The sequence below is a fragment of the Xenopus tropicalis genome, chromosome 8, assembly GCF_000004195.4.
Source record: "Xenopus tropicalis strain Nigerian chromosome 8, UCB_Xtro_10.0, whole genome shotgun sequence".
NCBI lineage: Eukaryota > Metazoa > Chordata > Amphibia > Anura > Pipidae > Xenopus > Xenopus tropicalis.
In genome coordinates this window covers 124,616,848-124,632,044 of record NC_030684.2, presented here as the reverse complement: position 1 = coordinate 124,632,044, position 15,197 = coordinate 124,616,848, and the positions used below count along the sequence as shown (strand labels likewise).

The window sequence follows — 15,197 nt, the reverse complement described above, 5'->3', positions numbered from 1 at the left end:
GGTGAGGCCTTACCAGGGACCTATAAAGAGGTAAAATTATGTTTTCATCCCTTGAGTCAATGCCCTTTTTTATACAAGACAGCACTTTATTTGCTTTAGTAGCCACTGAATGACACTGTCTGCAATTAGACAACTTGTTATCTACAAAACAGCCCCCCCTCCAGTCCCTCCATTCTCTTGGCCTTTGTGACACTGCCTTGTCCTGGTTTTCATCTTATCCCTCAAATGGTTCTTCCAGTGTATCTTACAATGTTGTACCATCTTCTACTCACCTCTTTCTGTTGGGCTTCCTCAAGGCTCTGTCCTAGGCCTTTTATCATTTTCTCTGTATACTTTCTCCCTTTGCAAACTAATCATCTTATATGGTTTTTAATAATACCTCAATGCTGGCAATACTTAAAGCTTATATGAAAAAGGGGTTCTAGTGTCTCAGCCTGAGTACCCCAACATTCCTTGTTTACAAAGACTTGATCAAATGAACTAGATTTTCTTGGGTTGACAGTAGAATTTAGAATTAACAGTTGCCATTGCCAGTAATAATAAAAAGGAAAAGAGAAAAAGGGGGAAAGAAAAAAACATGGAGGTGGAAATTTAGATCTTTTGGGGGGGGGGAATGGCAGATCATGGTTGTGGGTCAGATAAAAGGTTAATCCTGTGTAGCGTATATCTTACGCTATGTCCTTGTGCTGGCTATATAGCAATCCCACCTAGACCAGACCTTCTCCCATTGTTTGCATCGGTCGGGGATATTGGCCGTCATGTACTCCATCTCCCCCATATCTCTCACCCTCGAGAGTGCATCTCCAAGCTTGGGAGGTAGGGGGTTCTTACACTTTTTTGTAGTAGCTGCTAGCATAAAGTTTGTTAACCTCTGTTCCGCACCTGTATTATCTAAGATTGACCTACCCACTAGAGCAGTATAGATATCTAGTTGAGTGTCTTTGAACATAATGCGGGATAGCAGACCCTCTATTTCAGTGGTTCTCAACCTTCCTAATGCCACGTCCCTTTAATACACTTCCTCATGTTGTGGTGACCCCCAACCATAAAATGATTCCTAAGACCATCGGAAATATGTGAAAGGGTCATCCGACCCCCAAAGAGGTCCCGACCCACAGGTTGAGAACTGCTGCTCTATTTCCTTCCAAAGTGCTAATATCGTGGGACAATGCCACGTCTTGCTTCAACCTTTTATCTTTAGAATTAATATTTACTAGGTCTGCTGGACCTGCCCTTAAATGTATCCCACCCATGTAAATGAAGAAGAAGAGGCTCAGCCAGTTGCAGATAGTAAGAGAAGCGACTGTGGGGCAAACTTTCAAGGAAACAAGTTTTTACATTGTTGTAGTATGATCTTTTGTCATGCATGAAGTATCCAAGCAGAACTAATGCTATATTAGATCTGGTGATCTCTAACAATCCAGAAACACATTACAAATGTGCAGTGATCCCCAAGCAGTGGTTCATGAGTAACATGTTGCTCCCAGTGGCCTCAAACCAGGACCTTATTTTTGAATTCTTGGAGGCAAGTTTTGGAGGCAAAAAAAAAACAGTTGCACTGCCAAACACAGCCTCATTTAGGCTGCCAGTCCACATAGGAACTACCAAATAGCCAATCACAGCCCTTATTTGGCATCCCTTATGAACATTTTTCATGCTTGTGTTGCTCCCCAACTCTTTTTACATTTGAGTGTAAATTGAGGTAAAAAAGGTTGGGAATCTCTGCCTTAAGCAATCCAGCAGCCCTGAACCTCTTTGCTTATGAAAGATACTGGTAACTGGGGGTTTACAGCTCAGTGCCTCCACCTAGTGGGCACTGAGGAGCACTCATAGAGCACACTAGGAAAATAAGTCACACAGTTTGCAGTAACAAAGATAAACTTAATATAAAGAGAATACCATGTAACAGTATTTATTATAAACAGCAACCCTGCCTTAAGGTCCCCATACACGGGCCGATTATAGCTGCCGATATCGGCTCCTTGGACCGATTTGGCAGCTAATCGGGCCGTGTATGGGCAGAACCGAGCGGCCTGAAATTGGCCTAAAATCGGCCAGGTTACAAAATCCAGTCGGATCGGGGACCGCATCGGCTCGTTGATGCGGTCCCCGAACCAACTGCCCCATGGGCGCTAATGTAATCCGATCGTTTGGCCCCAGGGCCAAACGATTGGATTATTTTTTTTTAAGCTACTTGCTACCCGATATCATCCACCCGTAGGTGGGGATATCGGGTGAAGATCCGCTCGCTTGGCCACATCGCCAAGCGAGCGGATCTTATAGTGTATGGGCACCTTTAGGGTCTATCCAAAACCTAGCACAGTCTCTTTGGCCAAAGTGGCATAATTAGATCTTACTGGGCCCCAAATAAATTGAATTGTGTTGGCCTAGTCTACCAATACATTGGAATTGCTCATTTATAAAAAAAAAAAAAAAAAAAGAAACAGGGGAAAGGACTCTCTGATTCCCTACACAAGTATGCCCCTAGTTGCTTTTCCTTGCTAGTTTTTCTTTGGTAACATTTGCATTATTCCAGAGTTCAGCCCCATTGTTATTTTCATTACGTTGTTAGAGTAGAAAAGTAGGAGTGGACTTCAAATTGCCTTCTGCACCAGTCCCTGAGCCTACTCCTGTGCTCCAAAGAGAGGGGCTTCCAATTTTTCCAGGATTTTTCTTTTGCCCCATGATGAGGTCTTCTTCCTGTGCCTATGGACCTAAAGAGGGCTCATACCATTTCCTACAACTGCTGCCCAGTTCCTTTTCCAATATTGGCTGCCCATATTAGTGCCTTTGGGCATTCCTACATTTCTTGTCTCTACCGATGAAAGAAATATCCATTATATCCATTTGATATACTGTTTACTGTCTAGGGGTCAGTCCTTGGGATACCTATTTGCCACCTACCTTCTGCCCCCATGGCAGATTCTTGCACAGGGAAAACACCCAAAGAACATAAAACAGGGAACTTTGTGCATATCTTTAACACTTTACATATTTTCTAAATGAGGTCCAAAAGTTTTAAACTTTGGCAAAATGTTGCTGCATGATCCAGTTTTGCACCATACACAACATAGCCCTTTAGTTCTAGATGTGTTGTTTATAAAAACAAGTTTTACAACTGTTTTTGTAGTATAATTAAATAATTACAGGCCTTAACTTTTTTCAGTGTATAATTTTCATTTATTTTAGTGCCATAAATTATACAACTGTCAGCCTTTAGCTGTGTGAGTAGTGCATAAATACCTGATGTTCTGGATTATGTTCCGAGGCACTGTACAGTTGCTTCTCATTTTATTTACAGTGCCTCAAACAAAAGGTTGGTTAAGAATATTCGGACTCTTGATTGCATGATATGTGCTGCTTCTTCCTAATAATCCTTCTGCTGCTTCCTGACATTGCTCAAGGCCAAAGCAATCATGGCTGTGCTCTTAATCTTGTTTTCACTCCTCATTATCATGTGGATGGAGATTTCATTATTGCAGGGATTGTTACTGTAAATACATGCTATTCGAATTTTCTCAGGGACTTCCAAAGGAGTGCCGTTGATAAAGTGTGCAGCAAGTGAGTAAAGGGAATGGAAAGTACCATCATGGTCACAAATGTCAGGGGTAGTATGGTACTTCCAGAAACTTCCAAGAGAGGTTTTAATGTTTAAATAGGTAAACATTTCAGTACTATACTTCCCCTTGCTCTGGCACAATATGTATTCACTCACTTACATTGTCATCCAACAGGGGATTGCTGCTGTACATTTCCAGCAACTCAAAGCAGTGTGTGTGTATCAGCTCATTAACAAGTACCTCACAGCCCAATGTAGAAACTCAGATTCACCAGGTACTGTAGGTCCCCATCTACCCTGGCAGTGCAATGGAGAACTCCAATATATTATAACCCTAAGATCAGTCACTGGCATGAGTGCAACATGATTTGTATAGTGATAGAGAGATCTTCCAGCCAGCACAGTATGTTGGTTTACACATATATAGAAATACATTACATTTTACTAATACTGTATATAAAGTCAGATGCAATTGTTATAGATCAATATAGTCTAGTGGAGGAATACAATTCACTACAAAGGACAAATGGGTGGGTTATGTGGCACAGTGTTGAACGTAATATTCTATGAACTTCTCTGACAGTTTTAATGTCTGGAACTACCAGAATGTTCTGGCCTTTGTCTTCGCTATCAACGAGATTAACAACAATCCGGATCTGCTGCCTAATATCACCCTTGGGTTCCATATTGTAGACAATTGTTTAAATGAAGAAAGAGCAATAAGTGGAATGCTGGACATTATATCTGGGGGAAACGTACCAACACCCAACTATCGTTGTGGGCTCTCACATAACTTGGTGGCTTTTGTTGATGGAATATCCACAAGACTGACCTTACTGTTTGCCAGGATGTTTGGGATGTACAAGGTCCCACAGGTAAATCAACAAAATAAAAACTATGCAGGACCTACAGAAAGTAGAAGAATCTGTCATATAACTATTCTGAAAATGTGTTTTACTGGGTAAAGTTATGTTATCCAGTAAATTATTATCCCCCACTCTCCTCAAAAATCTTCAACCTCTTCAATTCTAGTGCACTTAAATGAACGTTACGTAACATATATTTGTGTTTGCAGCTGTACAAGGTGCAAAACACTGGGAAATTTACCCACCAATAAAACCAACAGCTAAGCAACGGCAGATTTTATCTCTTTTTTTCATACTGCATTCAACTGATCAGAGCTGTCAATTGATTGGTAATGGGTTGTACTGTACGCACAGGTAAATCCCTAAAATAGCCATTATTTAGGTTTGAGCACAAGATATTATTACCACCTCACCTTACTAATAGAGCAGGGGATCAGTAACACTTTCCTTTGTTAACTGGCTATTATCTCTACACGTTATTCTTTATTCCTGATTTGGTGGCAAGCACAGTGAATCCCTTGGATGTTGCTCCCAAATGTATAGGCAGATTTTCAGTAAAGCTAGGGGAGGCTAAGCCTCCCCAAACCTGATTGGCACTTTAAAAAAAAAACCCCAAAAAAACCCCACTGTCCTGGAACTCTTAACATCAGGAGATCTTATTGTGTCCCTGCAACCTAAATACAGACTGTGTCTCATTGTATATAATGTGCTTGGGGTGTCAGAACCCACTGCCTCTCTCTCTCTATAAAATGAACTAAAACACATCTAGGGGGTGGTTCACTTTTAAGTTAACTTTTAGTATGTTATAGAATGGCCTATTCCTAGCAACTTTGCAATTGGTCTTCCAAATTATTATTTTTTTATATATTTCTTGAATAATTTGCCTTTCTCTTCTGCCTCTTCTCAGCTTTCAAATGGGGTCACTGACCCTGGCACCCAAAAAGTATTGCTCTGCGCGGCTACAATTTTATTATTATTGTACATTTTTATTATTTATTTTTCCGTGCAGACCCCTTAACTATTCATATGCCCATCTCTCATTTAAACCACTGCCTGGTTGCTAGGGTAAATAAATCCCTTCCAACCAGATAGCTGCTGAACAAAAAGTTAAAAAATGTCTCACATTAGCTTTAGGTCACTCTATGTATGGCCCATCATTAGCCTCCCCAAACAAAAAAGTCACCATCCGCCTATGCAAACCAGGTAGTTATTTTTGAATTCTTGACTTGGTGGCAAATTTATATTGAATAAAAACAACATTTCCTACCAAATAAAGCCCCCTGTAAGCTGATAGTGTTCATAGAGGCTGCCTAATAGCCAATCTTAGCCCTTATTTGGCACCTCCATGAACTTTTATGATACTTGTGTTGCTCTCCAAGTCTTGGTTGGGGACCCCTGCTATGGTCTATATACCCCAGGCCTTCTTAACTCCCTTGACATAAGTCTATCTTTGTGTGAGCTACCAGCTTTGTTGGTTCATCCTATGTTTCTTTTTGGTTTAGTTTATTCTTGGCCCAAAAAGAGTTGATGATATATGAAATAGGTTAATAAGAAATATTTGGTTGTGCTACTGTCAGTATCAATGTGTTTAGACTCCTCAATTACAATACAACTGATATCCAAGTGATTTCTGATGCATAAGACAAGGGCTGGTGATAAAAGGTATTTTTTCCGGATTTTAATTTGTTTTACTTCGTCTTGTGATTCCTGGAGTTTTTATGTTAAAAAATAGGTGACAAAAAATGGTTTTATTAAGCATAGTTACCATCAAGTACAATGTACAAGGTTTAATGGGCTCTATAGGAGATTGCCTGTCTGGAATCTAGAACTCTCTGGGAATGAATTCCAAAGTCCTAAAAAACCCCATTTACATGGGTTTATCCCATAGGCTAAAGCTCACCCGGTGGGCCTATAGGATATACCCATGTAAATGGGATTTTTTTTTTTTAGGAGTTTGGAATTTATTCCCAGAATTCCTTCTGTTTAATCCAACACACAAACTGTAGCAGCATTATCAGCAAGGGTACAAATGTGTAAATGTGTAAAAGTGCTGCAATTATGAGCTCCTAAGTAATACAGCCTACAATATTTGTGTCCCTGTCCATGATAAAGTGATATAGTATATACCCCTTTAATATATTGTAGTGGAGAGGATCTATTTTAAAGTATTCATTCATTATGTGGTCACAGCCTCACAGGAACCCCACTTTATTATGTTACAATATTAATGGTGAATGCTTTCAATTTTGCTTTTAGGGGGTTATATAATAAAAGATACAAAGTTTGCTATGGGTCTGAACACAAATAACAACCATAATGAACTAATTGGTCACTTCTTTAAATGCAAACATCTTATTGGTTGCTATTAGTTACTGGACCTGGGCTAACTTTGTGATATTTATTACATATGGGGGTTAGCGTGTTCTGCTATCAGTGTCGCCTCATTTCCTTTTATAGGTACAACTGGTTCAAGCTAATAGGTACAAATTTGTTTTTGGTAGGTGAGGTTGGTTGGTAAGTGAGCCCTATGATTTTTCTCTATTGTAAGCATCCAAATGTGTAACTGCACTCTTATTACTCCTATATGTTTTACTACTATTATTTCAGATCAGCTTTAGTTCCCTGGACCCAGTACTAAGTGGTAAGATCCAGTTTCCCTTTTTTTATCGCACCGTGCCCAGTGATGATTTCCAGTACATGGCCATTGTTACGTTAATAAAATATTTTTCGTGGACATGGGTGGGAATATTGGTTCCAGATGATGAGTTTGGCTTGAAGATCAGCCAATTACTGCTGGAAGAGCTCACCAGGAATTATATATGTGTGGCCTTTCTAGAATTTCTTGATCAAAGCAAAGTAGACAAAGAAGCCGCACACAAAATAGCAGATAAGATTAAATCAGCCAATGTCATTATTCTGTATGGTGACAGAGATTATGTTGTTATATTACAAGATATATTGTACCTGAGTCAAGTATCAGAGAAAGTGTGGATCATCTCCTCCCAGTGGGATGTTTTGATTGGAAATGATGGTTATTTTAAAGGGCTGGGGTCGTTCAATGGCAGTCTGGCTTTTACTCCTCACAAAGGGGCAATTCCTGGCTTCAAGGAATTCACTTCAAGCATAAAGCCTGACTTGTTCCCCAATGATATCTTTATATTAAGAGCATGGTTTGAACTTTTCCAATGTAGTTATATTAGGAATGCCACTCTTTACAATCACCTGTGTACAGGAAATGAGATAATCCAATATGAAAGGTTCAATGAGGAACTCTCTTATAACAGTTACAGTATATATAATGCTGTATATGCCTTGGCCCACGCCTTACATCATATGCATTTGGAGAAAATGAAGCCCAATAGAAACAGAAATGATATTGAAGCTTGGAAGGTAGGTTTGATTAATCAAAAGTATTTTCCTATTAAGAAATGTAGTAGGGTTCATATATCTTTAGGACAGAACATATTGGGTTTATATCTAATGAACCTAACAGAGAAGTTCTACTGTAAACTGTACAAGTTTCTAGGCAGCTTTACAATTTGTACCCACTTAAAAGAGAAGGAAAGGCATTTTGGCATTTGCCACATTAGTGCCACCTAGAACACTATATTTATTCTGCAGAAAGCTTTACCATACCAGATTAAACAGCCCTAGAAGCTCCCTCTGTTTGTTTAAGATAGCAGCTGCTATTTAAGCTTGGTCTCAGTAGCCTCCGTTCTGCAGCTCTAGCTGCTGGTAGCTCAGATTACACAGGGGGAGAGAATTCTGATGGGAGGGGGAGCAGGGGAAGGGAGGTGGAGAGGGAGAGAGGATAGAGCTGTGCAGACTTGTACCCGTGCCCTGAAGGATTTTTCCTGACACTGAAGAACATGTTTACACAAAAGAAGAAGATAAATCCAGTGTTTCTTTTGATAGAGGACTCAGTGCAGCTTATGGCTGTATTTACATAGACCTTTCTGATAAAGCTTACTTAGTTTTTACCTTTCCTTCTCCTTTAAAAGGCTGACAGCTCATCATTCTGTTATTGAAACGTGTATTCCAAAGCAGCATGGTTTTCTGCCCAACCTGACAAGTAACAAGTCTAATGATATGAATGTATGAAGTTATCTGTAAAAGAAAACATTCCGTAAGTGTAAATAATAAGTGTATATCACATTAGTGTGTTAAGATTTTTTAACTGTTCTAAAGATTTACGTCAGTTCTGATGATTTACTTTTCTGTTAAGCTTCATAAATATTTGAAAAATATCAATTTCACAAATAGTGGAGGGGAGAAAATGTCTACTGATGATTATGGCGGAATCGATTCCAAGTTTGACATTCTTAATTGGGTGATCTACTCCAACCAAACACTTCATAGTATCAAAGTCGGGAGTTATGACCATCAAAATGCTTCCCAAGGATTCATAATCAATGAAACCCTTATCAGGTGGAGCCCAGCATTCAGCCAGGTAATGCAAGATATTTGTTAATGATACTTGATTAATGATGAGCGAATTTTCTCGGCAGGCATGGATTCAGCAAAATTCCACATTTCAGTATTGGCAAATTTTTTGCGAAACTGCCAAAAATTAGGAGCAACAAAAATTTGAAGAGTGAGAAAAAAGTTGCGGTCATGGCAAAAAAAAGTTGTGTGCTTTTTGCAAACTTTTCAGCAGTTTCACAAAGTTTTGGGCAAAGTGAAACGGGACAGATTCGCTCATCACGATACTTAATGATACTTGTTATAAACATTGGCTTTCATGACAGTAAAATAATTTGCCAACAATTCTAGAGGACACATTAATGGGTTCCCCATGAGGGGGTTGTTATATGTTGCAACCATACTGGATGAAAGATTTACAGTTCATTTCTCATGTATTCGAGGAGCTACACACAAATTCACAGTTACTGCATTAAAAGCTACGGTAATCACCTTCATAACTGTCATTTTTTCAGGAAATTGTGCTATTATAAGACCATTTCTTCCTGGCTAAAAGCTGCATTCTGTGCCCTCTGTCTATACCATTGATCCCCAACCAGTGGCTCGGGGGTAACATGTTGCTCCCCAACCCCTTGGATGTTGCTCTCAGTGCCCCCAAACTCGGGAGTTATTTTTGAATTCTTGACTTGGGGGCAAGTTTGGAAGGTATAAAGACCATGTACTGGCAAAAAGAGCCTTCTGTCTTCCGCCAGGCCACATTGGGCTACCAAATAACCAATCACACCCCCCCATAGGAACTTTTTTCATGCTTGTTTTGCTAAATGTTGTTAACAGGCAAAAAGGGCTACAGATCCCTGGTCTATATAATGTTTTATACACTAATATGTTATTATTTGTAACTCTTTCGTTAACTGTTTTATTAAAAATGATCCCAGATCTAAGTCAAATCTACTCACTCGCTCTTTATTTACAGACCCCACGTTCAGCCTGCAGTGAAACCTGCCTTGCAGGATATAGAAAGACATCTAAAGTGGGATATCCAGCTTGTTGTTATGACTGCATCCCCTGCCCAGAGGGCCAGATAACTAATGTAACAGGTAAAATTAGTGATACAAATAGGAGTAGTGAGCAATGATTTCTAATCTTGAGAAGGAATCATTAGTGCCTCATAGGTGTGAATGCTATATTCTGTAATATATTTACCAATAAGGAAGTTGGTAGTGAGTAGGTTTAAATTTCTAAAAAAAATGCACTAAGATTCAACTCCATTAGAGACCTCTGGTTTTGCAAACCCAACCTGAACAGGACCTAAACCAACCTGGCCCTGATGACCTGCACCCCTGCCCCTTGTTCCCCACAAATTAACCTGTTATGGTGTAATCATGTCACATTATCATTTCAAAAGAAAAATGAAACCTGTTTATAGCAGTAAGTATGGGTTTAGATTTATACATTATGTAGAGCAGCAGCGGCTGACCTGAGGCAGTAGAGAAAGCGCCTGAGGCAGTATCTGAAAGCTTAGTAATTGGGACTGGAGCTAAGGGGGGACTTTGGAAGGTTAGAGGGGCAGCAGAGTTATTGTGAGTCCAGCAATGCCATATTTTATTATAATTGAACATTTATCCTTTTTTGCCCACAATTGCCCTTGTCATCTTACTATCTCTTTCATGGCCTGCCTCCAAGCTGTTATTGTTGGTGGTGAAAGATCCTTCTAGTGGAACATTATTAGCCTCCTATCTTGGAAGAGGGCCTTAGATATAAACAACTAAATCTCTTTATAAGTAAAAGGCCCGGGATGATTGCCAGGAGATCCTAGAATCCAGTTTCTACCTAAGTGATCTCTACCAGGTAAGAGGTTAACCCCAGCCAATAAGGTTGTAGAGAAGGGCAGTTCCACTGGGTATGGAGCAGAGTAGTCGTTTCTAGATCAGGGGTCTCCAGTCTTTTTTACCCATGAGCAACATTTAAATAGCAGTGTCTAGATTGTATCTCAGGCAGGTAGGAGAGTTCATGATTTACATAGTATATATTCTCTAAATAGTGTAATGGGAAGATTTTGTAGTCACTATATAAAGGTTTCATCATGACTAAATTCTGGCAATTTTAATGGCTGATGGACTAAAGGACATATTTTAGGTTGAACTTATTATTTTGCTATTCTCATTTCATTGAATGTTATTGTCCTATTCCAACCCCTTTACGTTACCGTACTTGCAACTCAGGGATTTTTATACCCATGGAGGAGTTCTGCTCCATTATTCAGGCATTAGGGAAATTAATCAATATACATAGAGACATATCTGTCAAAAATAAATTTAAAAAAGATTGAATACATTTAAGTTTTAGTGTCAAGAACACAAATGTAATATTCCATGGCTAAAATGTCAAATGTCCTGCATGTACTTTTTTTTGGAGACTGTTTAGTAGCTAGACAGTTAAAAAAAATACATTGTTTATGTTTTGTACTGGCAACTATTCAAGTCATCAGACTCTTTATTCTCTTTACTAGTCAATCAGGTGAGCAAGTTTGCAACTTTTGGGGTTCACAAAATGTAACATAGGGTACATGATGAAGGCTCTATTGAGGTGTTCAAAATGTCTGCCAAAACAGTAGACTTTGTTATTTTTGTTATCAGCAGTGGGGGTGCTCTTTTGCCAGGAGTCCTGCCAGGGGCCCAGTAAAAAAGGGACCCTGGATTGCCAAAAAAGAAACAGGGTTTTCTTGTGAAAGTGGCATTTTGGGTGGATTGGGGACAGGGTTGAGCAAACTGGCAATCACATTGGGTGTGCCCAAGTGTCATATGGGGTCATGTTATTTTTCATAGCAACCCTTACTGGATAAAAACTTCTTATGAATGTAGAAGGGCGGGCATTAGTGTTTATGTACAGGTGCCTGTATTCAGTTTTCATTCATTCCTGTTTAGAGCTAAAAATCCTATTTAAAGATGTGTTCACACGCATATTCAGTTACATGGCTGCATACCTTACTTTTAAATTGTGATTCGATTTCAAATGTGCCTTTATTCCTTTTCATTGGTTTTCCTGATAATTGTAATATTATTTGCACCACTAAATTAACCATTATGGCTCCCAATTGTAATAAACAGAAGTGTTCATCGGTGTGACATTGCTGTAAGTTTAAGGTTTGTTTGTGCTATAAAGCACTTCAAGAAATACTGAAAGAGCCAATAGAAATGAAAAAATTAAATTAAAAAAATTCAAGGGAGAGCAGAGCATACACAAATGTAATAGCGAGGCCACTGTTAACTGTATTATTTTTTCAGATACGTGAATAAAACTGAATCTTTTCATAAATTTCGAGTTGCTGTCTATTGTTTTCTATGAACAAACAAAAATATACAACAGTGTAAACCTATATGTGTGACAGAACTGCATATAAAAGTACCAAAGTTCCATAGATCACAGATTCTGCTGCACTTTTGGGTCGTCTGGGAGCATAGGATTGGCTTTTAAACCCATTCCCTGCTCATTCCCCAGCCCCTAGGCAACAAGCAGAGATGAGAACAAGTGGCCCCTGGGGTGCAATTGCTAAGGGGCCCATAGGCAGCAGCAGACACAGGCAAACTACATCTCTGCTGTTGCCTTCACTTCCTGAACCCATTTTACTGCATTTTCAGTTGTTGTAGGTGAACATGTTGTTCACTTTTTTTCTGTCAATAAAACTTATTTGACCAAATAATGCCAAAATATTCAAACTGTGATTCTGACTGCTGGTTGCATAAGGGGGAAAAGCATTTTAGTGATTTTATTGCATCCTGCATTCTTTGTTAGTTGGTGTTGCCCATGGAAATTTTGTCTGCAATATATCTATTTAGGTGCCTCTGCATGCCATACAGTAAAACCGGCAAATTTGTGAAAGTAGAAAGACATGATTACCCATTTTGGATTCGGACAAATTTGTACTTTGCAAAAATATATGATTTCCTGGGGTAAACATACAGTTCCAAGATTTTTTGCTTTGAAATCTACAGTATGCCGCATTCTCCTGTGGTGCTTTGAAAATTCAGTAATTTACTGCTGGGAGTTTTTGATCTATAGAAGTCAGAAATCTCCATAAAACTACACATATCGGTTATTGGCACATTTGAGAGACAAGGGGCTTTCCAAATCAGCTGGATTTTTGCACACAAAATAAATTATTTTTCTGTTATAAATTCCTATATTATTAAAATAGCTATTTTTTTTGTTGTTTTTGAAGCCCGGAAATGCCTCTTAAGTTAGAGAGCACAAAAATGTCCAAAAAAAAAATATAAAAAAACATGAACAATACATATAGTATTAGTAATAATCTGCTAATAATAACAATAACCGCGAATGCACCCCTTTTATTCAGCAAACTGCTTAATTTACTTCTCTTTTTTAATTCTCTTCTTAAAAATACTCTATTTCAGACAAAGAAAATAAATTCAAGTCACCTTCAGAATGTAACTGTAATTTTAACAGTGCAATTCGGAACAATTTCAATGAACATACGGAATCATAATGTTGTACATATATACTACAAAAATCCCTTGAGTTCTCATTTATGGTTCTCATTTATGGTCTCTCTTTCTGCAGATATGGAAAGGTGTATTACTTGTCCCATAACCCAGTGGCCCAATGCAAAAAAAGATACATGTTTGGATAAAGTTATTATATATTTATCATATGAAGAAGAAATGGGGATCTCAATAACTTTTTCATCAATACTTTTTTTTTTTTTACGTGTTTGGTTATGGCAGTATTTAATAAATATCGGACCACCCCAATTGTTAAAGCCAATAACCAAAATCTCAGCTACATTCTCCTCTTCTCCCTCAAGATGTGCTTCCTCTGCCCTTTATTATTTATTGGCCAACCTATTAAATTAAGCTGCATGACTCGACAGACAGTGTTTTCCATCACTTTCTCTATTTCCCTTTCTTCCATCTTGGCCAAAACCATTACAGTAGTCATTGTGTTTCATGCCACCAAGCCAGGAAGCAAATTAATGAACTTAATGGGATCCAAAGTGTCAGTCTCTATCGTAATATTCTGCTCATTTGTTCAAGTTGTTATATGTGCTTGTTGGTTGGGAATTTCTCCCCCATTTCCACAGTATAACATAGAAGATGAAGTTGGGAAGATAATTGCTGAGTGTAATGAAGGATCATTGATTGGATTTTACTGTGTCCTGGGATACCTGGGGGTTCTGGCCTCTGTCAGTTTCATCATTGCTTTCCTTGCAAGGGACTTGCCTGATACTTTCAATGAAGCCAAGTTTATCACCTTCAGCATGTTGGTGTTCTGCAGCGTGTGGGTCTCTTTTATTCCGGCCTACATGAGCGCTAAGGGCAAATATGTTGTGGCAGCGGAAATATTTGCAATCCTGGCATCTAGCCTGGCACTACTGGGCTGTATATTTATCCCTAAGTGCTATATTATACTTGTAAAGCCTGAATGTAACACTAGAGACTTTGTGAAAAAGGGGAATTGCATAATCATAAATTATAGTGGGTGATATAAGACTGCAAATGCTATATCAATAATACCTTGTATATGCTTAGTGAGAAAAGAGGAGCAAATGTTAAAGCAAATGCCTTATATTTTATTGTTTTAATCCAGAATGTTACTACAAACCTATAAAACCTGATTTACTACTATGATATGGGGCCCTAACTAACACAACTGCATGCCCCTTAGAGCTGGAGTACTTGCTGCAGCCTTCTATCTTTAGATCTTTACAATGAAAATATACTGGGCTGCTGGACCTGTAATTATCTTTATGCATAGCCAGATTGCAAAGCGGCAGGCAAGGTAATAGTAGCTGCATGCTACAGACCCATTCAGACAAGGTTTAAATATAGGGGATTTTAACAAAGGGTAACAAATCAGTGCTGGCCAGATGAAATATCAAAGCTAAAAACAAACAGACAAAAAATTCAGGTGTTGAAATTAAGTGATGTCTGATGTGGGATTAGGGGGCTGTACTATTACAGGTAACTTCTGATATGGAGCACCCAGTTGTGTTTTTGAAAAGAAAATTTACTGTGGGGTAAAACATGGGAGGGACACATTTATGGAAAAACAATAGCGGCAAGGTATGTCTCTCCAATAATGAGGACCAGCTAATGAGGAGAACCTCCTGGCTTGTGCATCTAGAAAAATGTTGAGGGAAAAACTTGTAAGTATAGATATATTTAATACATGTTCTGAGTTGTGTTAAGACTGGGTGAGGTTTTGTGAAATAAGGCTGTGGAGGTATACAGACAGCAACAGTCTAGTCTGTGCCAGTGTCAGAAGAATAAACATTAACTTGTTAAAGAAATACTGTCATGAGAAAACATGTTTTTTTCAAAACGCATCAGTTA

At 38.7% G+C, this 15,197-nt stretch overlaps 1 pseudogene; it reads left to right on the top strand.

The window, feature by feature from the left end:
• The first annotated feature begins 4,125 nt into the window (after positions 1-4,125).
• On the top strand, positions 4,126-14,347 carry LOC100495097 (annotated as a pseudogene).
• Positions 14,348-15,197: the final 850 nt, after the last annotated feature.